The sequence below is a fragment of the Sturnira hondurensis genome, unplaced genomic scaffold, assembly GCF_014824575.4.
Source record: "Sturnira hondurensis isolate 20B ecotype Veracruz unplaced genomic scaffold, ASM1482457v3 Scaffold0008908, whole genome shotgun sequence".
NCBI classification, from domain to species: Eukaryota; Metazoa; Chordata; class Mammalia; order Chiroptera; family Phyllostomidae; genus Sturnira; species Sturnira hondurensis.
The window spans coordinates 3677956-3693197 of record NW_028081539.1 but is presented as its reverse complement, the minus strand read 5'-3'; the positions used below and the strand labels follow the sequence as shown (position 1 = coordinate 3693197).

Genomic DNA, 15242 nt, shown 5'->3' with positions numbered 1-15242 from the left:
ATTTTTACCTCCCAGCACAGCATTCTATTCAGACATAGAACCTCGTATTCCAAATATCTTAAGAGAGTCTAAACAACTAGGAATGCCATTTAAAATTCAGTCTCTGGTGTCTCCTGTTCTGCCACACTGGCAGGTACTGTAGCCAGCAGACTGCAGCTTAGGGGCAGCAGACCAAGGGGCAATTCTGCTGTCTGCTTGGACAGCAGACCAAGGGGCAATTCAGCCAAACACACACTGCACCTGTGAAAAACACTGCACCACTTTTCTTTCTAGTAATAACAAAGAACATGCACCGTACTTATATGTTATAGTAATCTACTGTTTTACATTTTCTAATAACTCAGAAATGTAAATTCCAATATGCTTGAAAAAGGAACTCTCAGAAAATAGGTTAAAAGTGGAAAGTAACTTCTTTAAAGAATCAAAAATTAAAAGTTGTGCTGAGGAGCCCTGGCCAGCTAACTGGTTGAGGCACATCCAAAGATCAACCAATAAAGGCATCGATAAGTGGAACAACAAATCTCTGCCTCTCTCCCGGTATTTCTCTCTCCCCCATTTCCTCTCTCTCTCTCTAAAATCAAAAAATAATTTTTTTATTTTTTAAAAAGTGGAGCTCAGGGAACCTTATTTCTTAAAGCTGAAACTTTGATTCCATCCAGGTCCCTACCCTGATCTCATTTTAGTGGCAATTACCACTATCTCTAAGTCTTGAAAGGCAAGCTCAACGATTATTCCGAGCTTTCAATGTTAAAGAGTGTAAATTAACACTGATCCCTATGAACTTTAGAAAAGGCAAATGCCAGTTCAGCTCCTGGTAATTCAGCCTCACTTCCCTGCTTCTCGGCAGCTATGAGCATGTCCTGTGCAGGTAAAAGGACAGGGTTTAAATTTCAGCTCTGGGAGCCAACTGACCTTAGCCAAGTGATGATTAAATGAGGTAGGACGTATGCAAAGAGAAGAAAGCTCTCAGAAAATGGCAGCTGGTACCATTTCTGCATAAGTAGGTCATCTCCAGGACAGGATGTGGGGCAGGATAAGATCTCACAATTTTCAGAAAAGCTTGAAAGCATCCTGCTTTCTTTGGCTATCATTTTAAGAGCTAATATAAACTACTCAATTATACTGATTTTTCCTACTTAAGTATTATGCAAATCATTTAACTTCCTCATTCTGTATCACTAAACTTCCTTTTAGTCTCTCTTTTCTGCACAAGATGGAGATATTCTAAACAGTACTTGAGAGATAGAAGGGCTATATTTCCAACCAGAAAAATAGGGAAGTTAAAGATGCCCTGTGCATGTTATATTATAGGTATTTTACTAATGAGTAAATGCATAGTGAATGAATGAATGTTCTATTGTAGCTATTATGCTATGCGTCCCTTTATCTTTTAATTCAATAGACTTAGGTATTTTTTAAAATCACATTTATTATTTCCACTGATTTTCACAATGATCTGTAAAAAGACATAATAAGTATTACTATCTCTAGTTTACCAAAAGAGAAAATAAACCTCAAGAATATTAAGTGACTTACCCAAGGTAAGCTAAGCAAAAGGGCTTGACCTCAGGTCTTTATTTTTATTTTATTTAGAGAGGGGAAAGGAAGGAGAAAGAGAGGGAGAGAAACATCAATGTGTGGTTGCCCCTCATGTGTCCCCAACTGAGGACCTGGGCTGCAACGCAGGCATGTACCCTGACTGGGAATCAAACCGGCAGCCCTCTAGTTCCCAGGCCCACACTCAATCCACTGAGCTACACCAGTCAGGGCTGACCTTGGGTCTTTTAACACTAACACAGGATCCCCTCCACCATATCATTACACTTGGTGGGACCCTGTCCACTACATCACCACCTTCTCACAGGGCCCTGGACTGCAGTGCATTGTGGTGAAGGAACTCTGAGAAACCCCCGGGGGAGATACGGTACACCCCCCACCACAGCAATTCTTGAACGAGCATGTCTTCGCTGTTAAAACAAAACAAATAAACTTGGAGCACATCAGACTGAAGGGTATCTACTATGCTGCAAGAAGAAGATGGAGCTAGAATTTCAAATTGTAGATTGTGGATTAGGGACAACATTGTGAATTGCTATTTCTCCAAGTATCACAGATAATTTACAGAATGTTATCTACATTTCATACCTGAACCATGGTAGGAACTAATGCTCAACAAAGGCATTACCCAAGACCTAAATTTTCACCTGGTAGAGATTTTCAAAAATTATCCCAATCCCATCAAGACAAGGATATCTAGTCATTTTACTGCGGGGGTTCTTGCCTGGGATTTACCTCTGCCTGAGAATCCACAGATGAGCATTAAGAGGGCAGGTACTTGAAAATATATGCAAAAGTATATGCCATATCTATCCCTAACATTTCTAGAAGTATAGACCATAGTTTTCAGCAGATTCTCAGAATGTCCTCCAAAGGTTAAGACCCTGCAAGAGGACTTCGAAAGAGTAGAAATTAGACCTTGTTATTATTGTATTTTTTAAATTTTAAGTGTCTATTTATACCACAAATTTCTTTTATATTGTATCACTTTCAAAATGCAAGACAACAACAACAATGTCCAGAGTGAGTAGAAGGAAGGAAATAACCAAGATCAGAGCAGAATTAAATGATACAGAGACTAAAAAACAATTCAAAGAATCAATAATTCCAGGATCTGGTTCTTTGAGAAGATAAACAAAATCAACAAGCCTTTAAGCAGACTCAGCAAGAAAAAAAAGACAGAGGACCCAAATAAATAAAATCAGAAATGAAAGAGGAGAAATTACAACCAATACCACAGAAATACAAAGGATTGTAAGAAATTACTATGAACTACATGCCAAGAAGTTGACAACTTGGGTGAAATGGACAAATTTTTAGAAACATACAATCCTCCAAAACTGAGTCAAGAAGAAGCAGAGAGGCTGAACACACCGATAACAGCTAGTGAAAATGAAGCAGTAATCAAAAACTCCTTGCACACAAAAACCCTGGACCAGATGGCATCATAAGCAAATTTTGCCAAATATTTAGGGAAGAGATAACTCCTATCCTTCTCAAACTACTCCAAAATATTCAAGAAGAGGGAAGACACCCAAACTCTTTTTATGAGGCCAATATTATTCTAATTCCAAAACCAGGTAAAAATACAACAAAGAAAGAAAACTACAGGCCAATATAGCTGATGAACATAGACACTAAAATCCTCAACAAAATATTGTCAAAATAGACCCAGCAATACACTGAAAAGATCATACACCATGATCAAGTGGGATTCATCTTGGGAATGCAAGGACGGTACAATATTTGCAAATCAGTAAACACAATACCTCACATAAACAAAAGGAAAAACAAAAATCACATGATCATATCAACAGATGCTGAAAAAGCATATGATAAAGAACATTTATAATAAAAACACTCAGCAAAGTGGGAGTAGAAGGAGCATACTCAACATAATAAAGGCTATATATGAGAAACCTATAGTCAGTATCATATTCAATGGGCAAAACCTAAAAGCTTTCCCCCCATGATCAGGACCAAGACAAGAGTGTCTGCTTTCATCACTTCATTCAACACAGTATTAGAAGTTCTAGCCACAACAATCAGATAAGAAAAGTAAATAAAGGCATCCAAATTAGAAAAAAGGAAGTAAAACTGTCATTGTTTGCAGATGACATGATAGCATACATAGAAATTCCTATGGGCTCCACCAAAAAACTTCTCAACCTAGTAAGTGAATTTGGCAAAACAGTGGGATACAAAGTCAATATTCAGAAACTGAAAGCATTTTTTACACCAACAATGCAATATCAGAAACAGAAACTAGGAAGTAATTCCAATTTACTATAATAAGAAAAATAAAATACCTATGAATAACTTTAACCAAGGAGGTAAAAGATCTATACTCAGAAAACTATGCAATACTGAAGAAATTAAGGAAGACACAAATAAATGGAAGCATATACAGTGTTCATGGATTAGAGGAATTAACATCATTAAAATGTTCGTACTACCCAAAGCAATCTATAGATTCAACACAATGCCTATTAAAATACCAATGACATATTTCACAGATATAGAACAATTATTTCAAAAACTTTTATGGAACCACAAATGACACCTAATAGCCTCAGCAATTTTGAGAAAGATGAACAAAGTAGGAGGGGTCATAATACCTGACATCAAACTGTATTACAAGGCCACTATAATCAAAACAGTGTGGTATTAGCATAAGAACAGACACCTAGATCAATGGAACAGAATAGAGAGCCTAGAAATAAACCCATGTCTCTATGGTCAACTAATATTTAACAAAGAGTGCAGGAGTATGAAATGGAGTAAAAATAGCCTCTTCAATCTTCAATAGATGGTGTTAGGAAATCTGGACAGCTACATGTAAAAAAATGAAACCAGGCCAACAACTTACACCATACACCAGAATAGACTCAAAATAGATAAAAGAATTAAACATAAGCCATGACACCATAAAAGTCCTAGAGGAAAACATAGGCAGGAAAATTTCAGATACCTCACGCTGTAATATTTTCACTGATAGATCTCCTAGGGCAAGGAAAATAAAGGAAAGAATAAACAAATGGGACTACTTCTAATTTAAAAGTATCCAGGCAGCTAAAGAAAATATCATCAAAATGAAAAGGGAACCAACCATATGGAAAAATATATTTGCCAATGATACCTCAGACAAGAATTTGAACTCCAAAATATATAAAGAACTCATATGACTCCACACCAGGAAGACAAAAAATCCAATTTAAAAAATGGACAAAGGACTTGAAAGACACTTCTCCAAGGAGGACATACAGAGGGCTCATAGACATATGAAAGGATGCTCAACATCACTAGCCATTGGAGATGCAAATTAAAACCACAGTGCGATACCACTTCACATAAGTAGGAAGGGCCATTATTAACAAATGAACAAACAGCAAGTGCTGGAGGATGTGGAGGAATGGGAAACCTGGTGCACTGTTGATAGGAATGCAGATTGGTGCAGCCACTGAGGAGGGAAATTCCTTAAAAAACTAAAAATGGAACTGTCTTTTGACCCAGCAATTCCACTGCTGGGATTATACCCTAAGAGTCCTGAAACACAAATTCAAAAGAACCTATGCACCCCAATGTACATAGCAGCATTATTTACAATAGCCAAATGCTGGAAACAGCCTAAGTGCCCATCAGTAAATGAGTGGGTCAAAAAGCTATGGTACATTTACACAATGGAATACTACACAGCAGAAAGAAAGAAGGCGTTCCTACCTTTTGTGACAGCATGCATGGAACTGGAGAACATTATGCTAAGTGAAATAAGCCAGGCAATGAAAGACAAATACCATGTGATCCCACCTATAAATGGAACCTAATGAAAAAACAAACAAGCAAAATGAAAGTAGAGACATGGAAATAAGGAACAAACTGACAGTGACCAGAGGGGAGGGAGGAGAGGGATAACCAGGGGAAAGAAGGGACGGGTTTAGTCAAGGAGCATGTATAAAGGATCCATGAACATGGACAACAGGTTGAGGACTGACTGTGGGAGTGGGTGGTGGGAGAGGCAGGAGAGAACAACAGGTTAAAAATTGTGACTACTATAATTGAACAATAAATAAATAAATAAATAAATATGAATAAAAAGCTAGACAATTTCACCAAATATTCCCAAATATATTCAGGGTTGCTTTGGGATACTGCACAGTAGCTTTCAAAACAAGTGGCTATTACACCCTAGATTGGTCTGAGGTGTTTCAAATGCCTGCCGCCTTCTCCAAGTAGTTCAACATACAGTGGGTAGTGGCAGGAATTTATTTATTTAATGTCTGTTAATGATTATCTAGACTTGTCAGTTAGTTATTTAAAACTTGTTAATGTCAGGAACCTAATCAACAAAATGAATAAGCAAGCAAAGTATAGCCATAGACACTGAAATTGAGAACAGGCTGACAGTGATCAGAAGGGAGAGGGGAGGGGATAAAGGGGGAAAAGGGTTAAGGGTTTATAGGAACAATTATAAAGGACACATGGACAACAACAACGGGAGTGGAAATGGGGGAGGGAGGCGGGGCATGCTGGGGTGGGGGGGAGGGGTGGGAGGAAAAGGCAGAAAACTACACTTGAAAAACAATTATATACATACACACACACACACACACAAACACACACACATATAAACTTGTTAATGTGCNAGCAAAGTATAGCCATAGACACTGAAATTGAGAACAGGCTGACAGTGATCAGAAGGGAGAGGGGAGGGGATAAAGGGGGAAAAGGGTTAAGGGTTTATAGGAACAATTATAAAGGACACATGGACAACAACAACGGGAGTGGAAATGGGGGAGGGAGGCGGGGCGTGCTGGGGTGGGGGGGAGGGGTGGGAGGAAAAGGCAGAAAACTACACTTGAAAAACAATTATATACATATACACACACACACACACACACACACACACACATATAAACTTGTTAATGTGCTACTTCTTCATGTGAGAGTCCTGTTCTGTTTATAAATAGTATCAACCCTGATTAAATGTATATTGTTTTCTGTGAAATCTATAGGTAGTTTTGTAATCTCCATCTATTTGGCTTACAGAAATTGGGAGGAAATCCAGAAAATCGGAAGAATATCAGAATTTCTTCAAATGACAATGTACTGAGATTAGAGTTCTAACACTTCTGTGTGATAACCAAATAAATGGAATCTTCAGGATTGCACGGGTTGTGTAATCCTGTCTCACAGCATCATCTTATTAGCTGGCAAAATGCTACCAGATTTTCCAAGAGTAAATAAGTAAAAAGAGAAAAGCAATGGGCTTAAAGTAGAGGGTGGAGTAGACTAATTCAAAACAAATTATGGTTCTACTTAAAATAAAATAAACTGTCGCCCTGGCTGGTGTAGCTCCGTGGATTGAGCACGGGCCTGTGAAGCAAAGGATCGCTGGTTCGATTCCCAGTCAGGGCACATGCCTAGGTTGCAGGGCAGGTCCCCAGTAGGGGACGTATGAGAGGCAACCACACATTGATGTTTCTCTCCCACTTTCTCCTTCCCTTCCCCTCTCTCTAAAATAAATAAATAAAATATTTTTAAAATAAAAAAAAAATGTCTCCCACTGGATGCAATTCCACAACTAAACAGAATGCAGTGAGCAGACACTTCAGGGTTCCTAAAAGTAAATAGTAGCAATAGACTTGAAGTTTTTTAAAAGGCCAGTATTTGAAGAACCACCAAACCAGTGGTGAGTTTGTCATATTTATCTCCAGACTGAAAACAAGGCAGCCATGCAGCCTGAAACCCAAAGCTGGTGGGGCACTGAGGCTCCGACAGAGAGAGCTCCAGGAAAAGCACCCTTCTTCTGGCTTGAGAAGTGAGAAAGGGAATTCTTAAGGCTACAATGCAGAAATGCCTCATTTTTTTCCTTCTTCTCTGAGTTCTCTTAAAAATGTCCCAGTGGAAGAGGAGCCAAAACTCTTTGGAAGGAAACCTTCCTCTGATTCCAAGACACTGGGACACACTCCCATCTCTCCATATTCTCTCTCTTCCTATCACTTGGCCCTGGATGCAAGAACGGTCACAGAAGCGTGCGACGGAGCAGGGTAACAAAAACTGCAGTTTTCTAACCAAACATAAGAGAATCTGTAAGAACTACCAACCATACGGGAATCAAAAGGAATAAATTGGAACACTATTAGCCCAACAAATTAGATAATTTAGATGAAATGAACAAATTCCTACTAAGACACAAATTACCAAACTGACTCAAGAAGACACAGAAAATCTGAATAGGCATATAAAAAGTAAAGAAATGGAACATTTTAATTTTAAACTGATAACTTAAAATATTACCACAAAGAAAACGCCAGTTTCAAATCACTTCACTGGTGAACCCTAGCAAATAGTTAATAAAAATAATACCAACCATTCACAAACTCAGAGAATAAAGAAAAACTTAAAATGGATCATAGACTAACTACAAGAACCAAAACTGTAAAATTTCTGGAAAAAACAGCAGAAAAATTTTCATGACCTTTGGGTGAGGCAATGAATGTTCTTAGATATGACACCCCTGCCAAAAAAAAACAAACCCTACAATCCATTAAGGAAAATAACTGATAAATTTGACTTAATTAATATTTAAAACTTTTTCACTTAAGATACCATTAAGTAAATGAAAAGACAAACCACAGCATAAGAAAACCTTTGCAAATCACCTATCTGTTAAAGGACTTGTATCCAGAATATATAAAGAACTCTTACAACTCAATAAAAATAACATGTACCCCATTTAAAAATGGGCAAAGGGCAGCCCTGCTGTGACTGTGTTCCACACAGCTCTTCTCTGGAGCAGTAGACACTTATCTCCATCTGCCTTCTCTCCCGCCTAAGCGTGTGCCATTTAATGGACATGAGCATGAGGTCCCTGAGACCTCAGAGCTATCTTTTTGGTGGTAAATTAACGGCTGACAAAAATCATCACTTTGAGATGGATAATGATGAAAATTAGCACCAGTTTTCCTTAAGAATGGTCAGTTTAGGGGCTGGTGCAAAGGATGAATTGTATATCATTGAAGCAGAGGCAATGAATTATGAAGGCAGTTCAATTACAGTAACACTGGCAACTTTGAAAATGCCTGTAAAACAAACAGTTTCCCTGGGGGCTTGGAAATAACATATACAGTGGCACCTTAGTACTCATCATTAATTTGTTCAGGAACTCATGATGAGTGCCGAAACTGACAAGAACCAAACAACGAAGCATTTTCTTGTTTGGGGTGGCATCGTGACTCATACAAGTGCTAACAGTGAAAGGGGGCCCGAGCAAGCACCCAGCACTGAAACATTCTTTTTTCTTGTCAAAATGCAATGAGTACAGGCTTTGACAAGTTCTGTAGCCTACGAGTACTGAGGTCTAAGGGTGGTAGTGTGGTTCAAGGACTGTGCAGACTAATGGATAGCACTTTTAGCTATGGGAGGGAAATGCAGTCAGAAGATGAAGAGGAGGTGAAAGTCCTAAGTATATCTGGAAAGTGATCTGTCCTTGAAGTGGTAGCAAGTTTCCACGGAAAAATACAAAACTGGCTGCTGCTGAAGATGATGATGAAGATGATGGTTTTGATGATGAGGAAGCAAAAAAAAAACCTCCCTTAAAGAAGGGTATCTATATGAGATACTCCAGCCAAAAATGCACAAAAATCAAACCAGAATAAAAAAGATTCAAAACCATCAACACCAACATCAAAAGGTCCAGAAGCTTTCAAAAACAGAAAATACTCTTAAAACACAGAAAGCATCTCGTTCTGCAGATGACATTAAAACATGCAAACAAATACAGCAAAAGGTGGTTATCATCTCAAAGTTCACCAATTACAGGAAGAATTGCTCCAGATGCCTGGCCTGGAAGCTCTTCAAGATCTCTGGCAGTGGAGAAAGTCTCTTTAAGAAAATAATTTAAACTGTTTCAACTTTCTGTCTTTTTTCATTTCTGTAACAGTGGATATCTGCCCATCCTTTTTATTTTGCAGAGAACTTTTCCTACTGTGTCTGTTAAATACTGTCTTGGTTCCATTGTTGTCCAAAATGCTTGTGTAGCTTTTTAAAAATTTTTTAAAGTATATTTTATTGATTATGCTATTACAATAGTCTCATTTTTTTCTTCCCTTTATCCCTCTCTGCCCTGTATTCTCCCTTCCAACAGCATGCCCCACACTCTTAGTTCATGTCCACGGTCATACACATAAGTTCTTTGGCTTCTCCATTTCCCATACTATTCTTAACCTCCCCGTCTATTTTGTACCTACCAGTTATGCTTTTTATTCCCTGTACCTTTTCCCCCATTCCCCTTCCTCCCTGCTGATAACCCTTCGTGTGATCTCCATTTCTGATTCTGTTCCTGTTCTAGTTGTTTGCTTTTTTTGTTTTGTTTTGTTCTTTAGGTTCACTTGCTGATAGTTGTGAGTTTATTATCATTTTACTGTTCATAGCTTTGATCTTTTTTTCTTAGATAAATTCCTATAATATTTCACAGAATAAGGGCTTGATGATAATGAACTCCTTTAAGTCGACCTTATCTGAGAAGCACTTTATCTCCCCTTCCATTCTAAATGATAGCTTTGCTGGACAGAGTAATCTTGGGTGTAGGTCCTTGCCTTTCATGACTTTAAATACTTCTTTCCAGCCCCTTCTTGACTGCAAGGTTTCTTTTGAGAAATCAGCCGAAAGTCTTATGGGAACTCCTTTGTAGGTAACTCTCTCCTTTTCTTTTGCTGATTTTAATATTCTCTCTTTATTTTTAATCTTGCATAATTTAATTATGATGTGTCTTGGTGTGTTCCTCCTTGGGTCCAACTCTTTGGGACTCTCTGAACTTCCTGGACTTCAGGAAGTCTATTTCCTTTGCCAGATTGGGGAAGTTCTCCTACATTATTTTTTCAAATAAGTCTCCCACTGCTTGCTCTTCCTCCTCTCCTTTTAGTACCCCTATGATTTGGATGTTGGAATGTTTAAAGTTGTCCCAGAGGTTCCTATGCCTCTCTTCATTTTTTTGAGTCCTTGTTTATTCATTCTGTTCTGGTTGAATGTTTATTTCTTTCTTCTGCTCCAAATTGTTGATTTGAGTCCTGGTTTCCTCCCCTCTACTTTTGGTTCCCTATACATTTCCCTTCATTTCACTTTACTGAGCCTTCACTTTTTCCTCCATTTTGTGACCATACTCAGCTGTTTCTGTGAGCATCCTGATCACCAGTGTTTTGAACTCTGCATCTGATAGGTTGGCTATCTCCTCATCACTGAGTTCTTTCTCTGGAGTTTTGATCTGTTCTTTCTTTGGGCCATATTTTTTTTTTTTTTGTCTCAGCACATCTGTTACATAGTAAGGGGCAGAGCCTTATGTATTCACCAGGACCGTGCAATCTACATTGTAGTGTTGTGATGCAGTATGTGGGGGAGGGGTCCAAGAGAGAACAATGCCATCTTCTGAGCCCTTACTCTGCTTTCAGTAACTTCCCCTACTACCTGAAAGCAAATTGGGACCTTCTGGTGCTGATTCCTGGGTGGGTAGGTTTGTGTATGTTCTAGGACCTCATGAGTTTCTCCAGTGAACTCTCCCATGAGGCTGGGAATTTCTCCCAATGTCACAGTATCCACAGCTTTTTACAGCCAGAGGTTTTGAGGCTTTAGTTTCCCACACTGGAACTCTGGGTTGTACAGTCTGTCTAGCTCCCCACTTGTTCCTCCCAGCTTCTCTGCACATGAATGTAGGACTGTCCAGTCTGCCAGCCACTGCCCTGTGGTGTGTCCTCTCTACCCCACCTCCCTGTGTCCACCCCTCCTACCAGTCTGGGTGAATATTTCTTCTTTAATTTCTTGGTTGTTGGACTTCCATACATTTCAATTTTCTGGCAGTTCTGGTTGATTTTTGTTTTTAAATTTGTTGTTGTCCTTTTGCTTGTGTGAGGAAACAAAGTGTATCTACCTACACCTCCATCTTGGCCAAAGTCCACCTATTTAGCTTTTAAAGGAAGGATGGAACTCCACCCTTTGCTTGGTTTTAAGTATATATGAAATATTGTGGAAGGACATAGTAGTAATGGTGGGCAGACAAATTAAAATGGTCAGGAGACAAAAATATACATGTAAAGTTAACCCAATATTCTGATATAGTAAAAAAAATTAAATTAAAATTAAAATGGGTAAATATTAATATATTTCACCAAAGAAGAACTATGAATTGTGAATAAGTACATGAAAAAATGCTCAAACTCATTAGTCATTAGGGACAAGCATATAAATACCACAGATACCACTTTAGACCCACCAGAATAGCTATAATCACAGAGATAGACAATAACAAGCATTGCCAAGGATGTGAAAAACTGGAACCCATTGCTGGTAAGAATGTTCAATTGTACAGCCACTTTGGAAGTTTGACAATTTCTTTAAAAATTAAACATAGCCTTGTCCGATGTGGCTCGGTTGGTTGGTTGTTGTCCCACAAACTGAAAGGTCATGGGTTCAATTCCAGGTCCAGGCACAGGGTGCAGGTTCAGTACCTAAGTGTGGTGCATCTAGGAGGCAACGAATTGATGTTCCTCTCACATAGATGTTTCTCTTCCTCCTTTTCTCCTTCCCTTCCCCTCTCTCTAAAAATCAATGAGTATGTCCTCAAGTGAGGATAAAACATGTAACTAAGCACAAGTGTACAATATAAGCTAGCAATTCTACTCTGGATGCCTGCCCAAGGTAAATGAAAACATACCTCCACACAAGATTTTAAGTAAATATTCCTAGCAGTATTTTTATAGTATAATAGCTAAAAATTGGGGGGGGAACCCAATTTTCCAGTCCATCAACTGGTGAAAGGATAAACAATATGAGGTATACTCATTGAGTAGAATACTATCCAGCAGTAAAAACGACGTACTGATATATGCTACACTATGATACATAGTACAACATGGATGAACCTCAAAGTCATTAAACTACATGAAAGAAGCCAGATGCAAAAGACTACATGTTATGATTCACTTACATGCAACATCCAGAAAAAGCAAATCTATGGACACTAAAGCAGATTAGTGGTTTTGTGGAGGCAAGCAGTGGAAACACTTCTCATGACTGCAAAAAGGCATGAGAAATAACTCTAGGGTGATGAAAAATATTGTAAACCTGGAAATTATCTCAAAATGTTTTTGATTTAAGTTAGACCTAGAAATTTCAGGTGGAAGTAATTTTCGTATATATAAAAGCCAGGATATTGGAAAAGACTGTCTAGGAAAAGGAATTTTAAAGCTTTAAATGAATGTTTTGGGGACAGTAGACAGCAGTACAGTCAGTTATAAATAAACAATTATCTACGACAGATTGCTAAAGTGACCACAATACTATGCAACATCTCCCATTAGGACTCTATTCCCCCCACTCTCTGAGATTTGCTTTGTCCAAAACAATGTGTGAGCAGAGGTCCTATAAGAATTCAGAGCCTAGACCTCATGAAGCCTCACACACTTCTACTCCTGCCACTTTTGCAACCAAGCTGGGTCAGCTTGCTGGAAGAAAAGAGACCAAGCAGAGGGAAAGTGAGTCAGCCAGAAGCTGACCAAAGACACATAAGGGAGTCCCAGCTGTGATGAGTCAAGCCTGACTCAGACCAGAACAACTGTCCATCTGGGCATAGCCCATACTGCCAATCCCCAAAACTGTACACTAAATAGTTAACAGTTTAAGTGGTTCTCTACAAAGCAGAAGCTAATTGAAACACTAAAAAGGAGCAGATATGACTGTTGGATCACACACAAACCAAACGACGGGGTTTCAAGAATAAGTGTCCTAAGCACAAGAATAGAAATGCAGTCAGTGAGTTAGACTCTGGTCTGGGAATTGTCAAAATCAATGTGGTAGTGGAAATAATTGCATGAGCAAAGTGACAATAAAGGTGAAAACTTCTCTGCACAATTGATTAAGAGCCTATACTGATTGGAAAGGCAAGTGAAACTAAGTCACAACGTGCCGACAGTCTGAAACCTAGGGAAAATTTAGGACTGGAGGTCCTGATAAGGTCAGGAAGAAACTCACTAAGAGCACATTAGATGGGCAGGTGTGATCAAAGCTGTTTTAGAATTCAGGATTCGGGAATCACAGCAGCTTGAAGACATATACATGGGTTGATGGATAAAAGGATGGATAATCAGAGAACTATGGATAGGTATTTGTCCATTTCTACTGAGTTGTCAAATTTTGGACATAAAGTTGCACAGAATACTGTCTTATGCTCTTAATATCTGTGAATTCTACAATTATAACCTCTCTTCCATATGCCCCAACACTGGGGTGTGTGTGTGTGTGTGTGTGTGTGTGTGTGTGTGTGTGTGTGTATCAGCCTAGCTTCGTGTTTACAAATTCTATGGATCTTTTCAAAGAACCAATTTTGGCTTGGTTAAATTTCTCTATTACATGTTTTTTTTCTCTGTTTCATCAATATCTGCTTTATCTTTATTATTTCCCTCCACCTACTTTGTGTTTACTTTGCCTTTTTTATTCATTAGCTTCTTAAAGTTTAAAAGTTTTTAAATTTTAGAGCTTTCTTTTTTTTCTAATATAAGCAGGTAAAGCTATGCGTTTTCCTCTAAGGACTGTTTTGCCTACATCACAAAATTTTGAAACATTATGTTTTTATCATAATTCAGTTCAAAATAGTTTCTAATTTCTCCTATTTTTGATGCATGAATTATTTAGAAGCATGTTATTTGATTTCCAAATGGTTGAGATTTTCCTAGAGATATTATTGTTATTGATTCCTAACTTTATTCTGTTATAACCAAGAATATATTCTGTATGACTTCAATCCTCTTAAATTTAAATTTATTGTGATTTATTTAATGACTCAGAATATACTCTGGCTTTGTGAATGCATCATGTAAGTATAATGTTCTATTAATATCAGTTAGGTCAGGACAGTTGAGGGTTACGAAGGTCAATAATATCTTTACTGACTTTCTGTGTGAACGTTCACTCTATCAATTGCTGGGAGGATGTTAAAATAATTTATTATAATTATAGAATTGTCTATTTCTTCTTTTCATTTTGACAATGTTTATTAAAATTAAGAACAATCTGATAGTAAACAGAGAGGAGGTGGGAAGGGATAATGGGGGAAGGGGGGGAAGGTTTTCAGGAACAACTATAAAGGACACATGGACAAAACCAAGGTGGGGTGGGAGCAGGAGAGGGAGGTGGGGATGGCTGGGGTGGGGAAGGGGAGTAGTGGGGGGTAGATGCAGACAACTGTAATAGAACACAGTAAAATAATTTTTAGAAAAGGAAAAAATTGACAATGTTTAAATTTTGAAGTTTGAGGCCCTGTTATTTGGTACATACATATTTATGATTATGTCTTCCTGGACAACTAGACCTTTTACCATTATAGAAATCGCTCTAATCTCTATTAATACTCTTTACCTTGCTATCTATTTTATCTGATTTGAATGCAGCCATGCCAATCTTCTAATGCTTATTGTTTGTATCACTTATGTTTTTCATTCACTTACTCTCAATCTAACTGCTTCTTTAAGCGCATCTCTTATAAATAGCATATAGTCAGATCTTGCTATTATTCATGCTGATTATCTCTATCTATTAATTGGAATATTTAGTGTATTAATATTTTATGTAGCACAAATATAAATAAAAATAAAAAACAAAACTGGAATTTAAGAGGATAATGCTTTCAGTTGACCTAT

At 38.0% G+C, this 15242-nt stretch overlaps 1 protein-coding gene and 1 pseudogene across 4 annotated transcripts in view; one reads left to right on the top strand and one right to left on the bottom strand.

Annotated features, from left to right (window-relative positions):
• Positions 1–9447, top strand: part of LOC118993803 (nucleophosmin-like) — a 32227-nt pseudogene extending 22780 nt beyond the window's left edge.
• DST (dystonin) overlaps positions 1–15242 on the bottom strand; it is a 442077-nt gene that overhangs the window by 415552 nt on the left and 11283 nt on the right. The window lies entirely within an intron of this gene.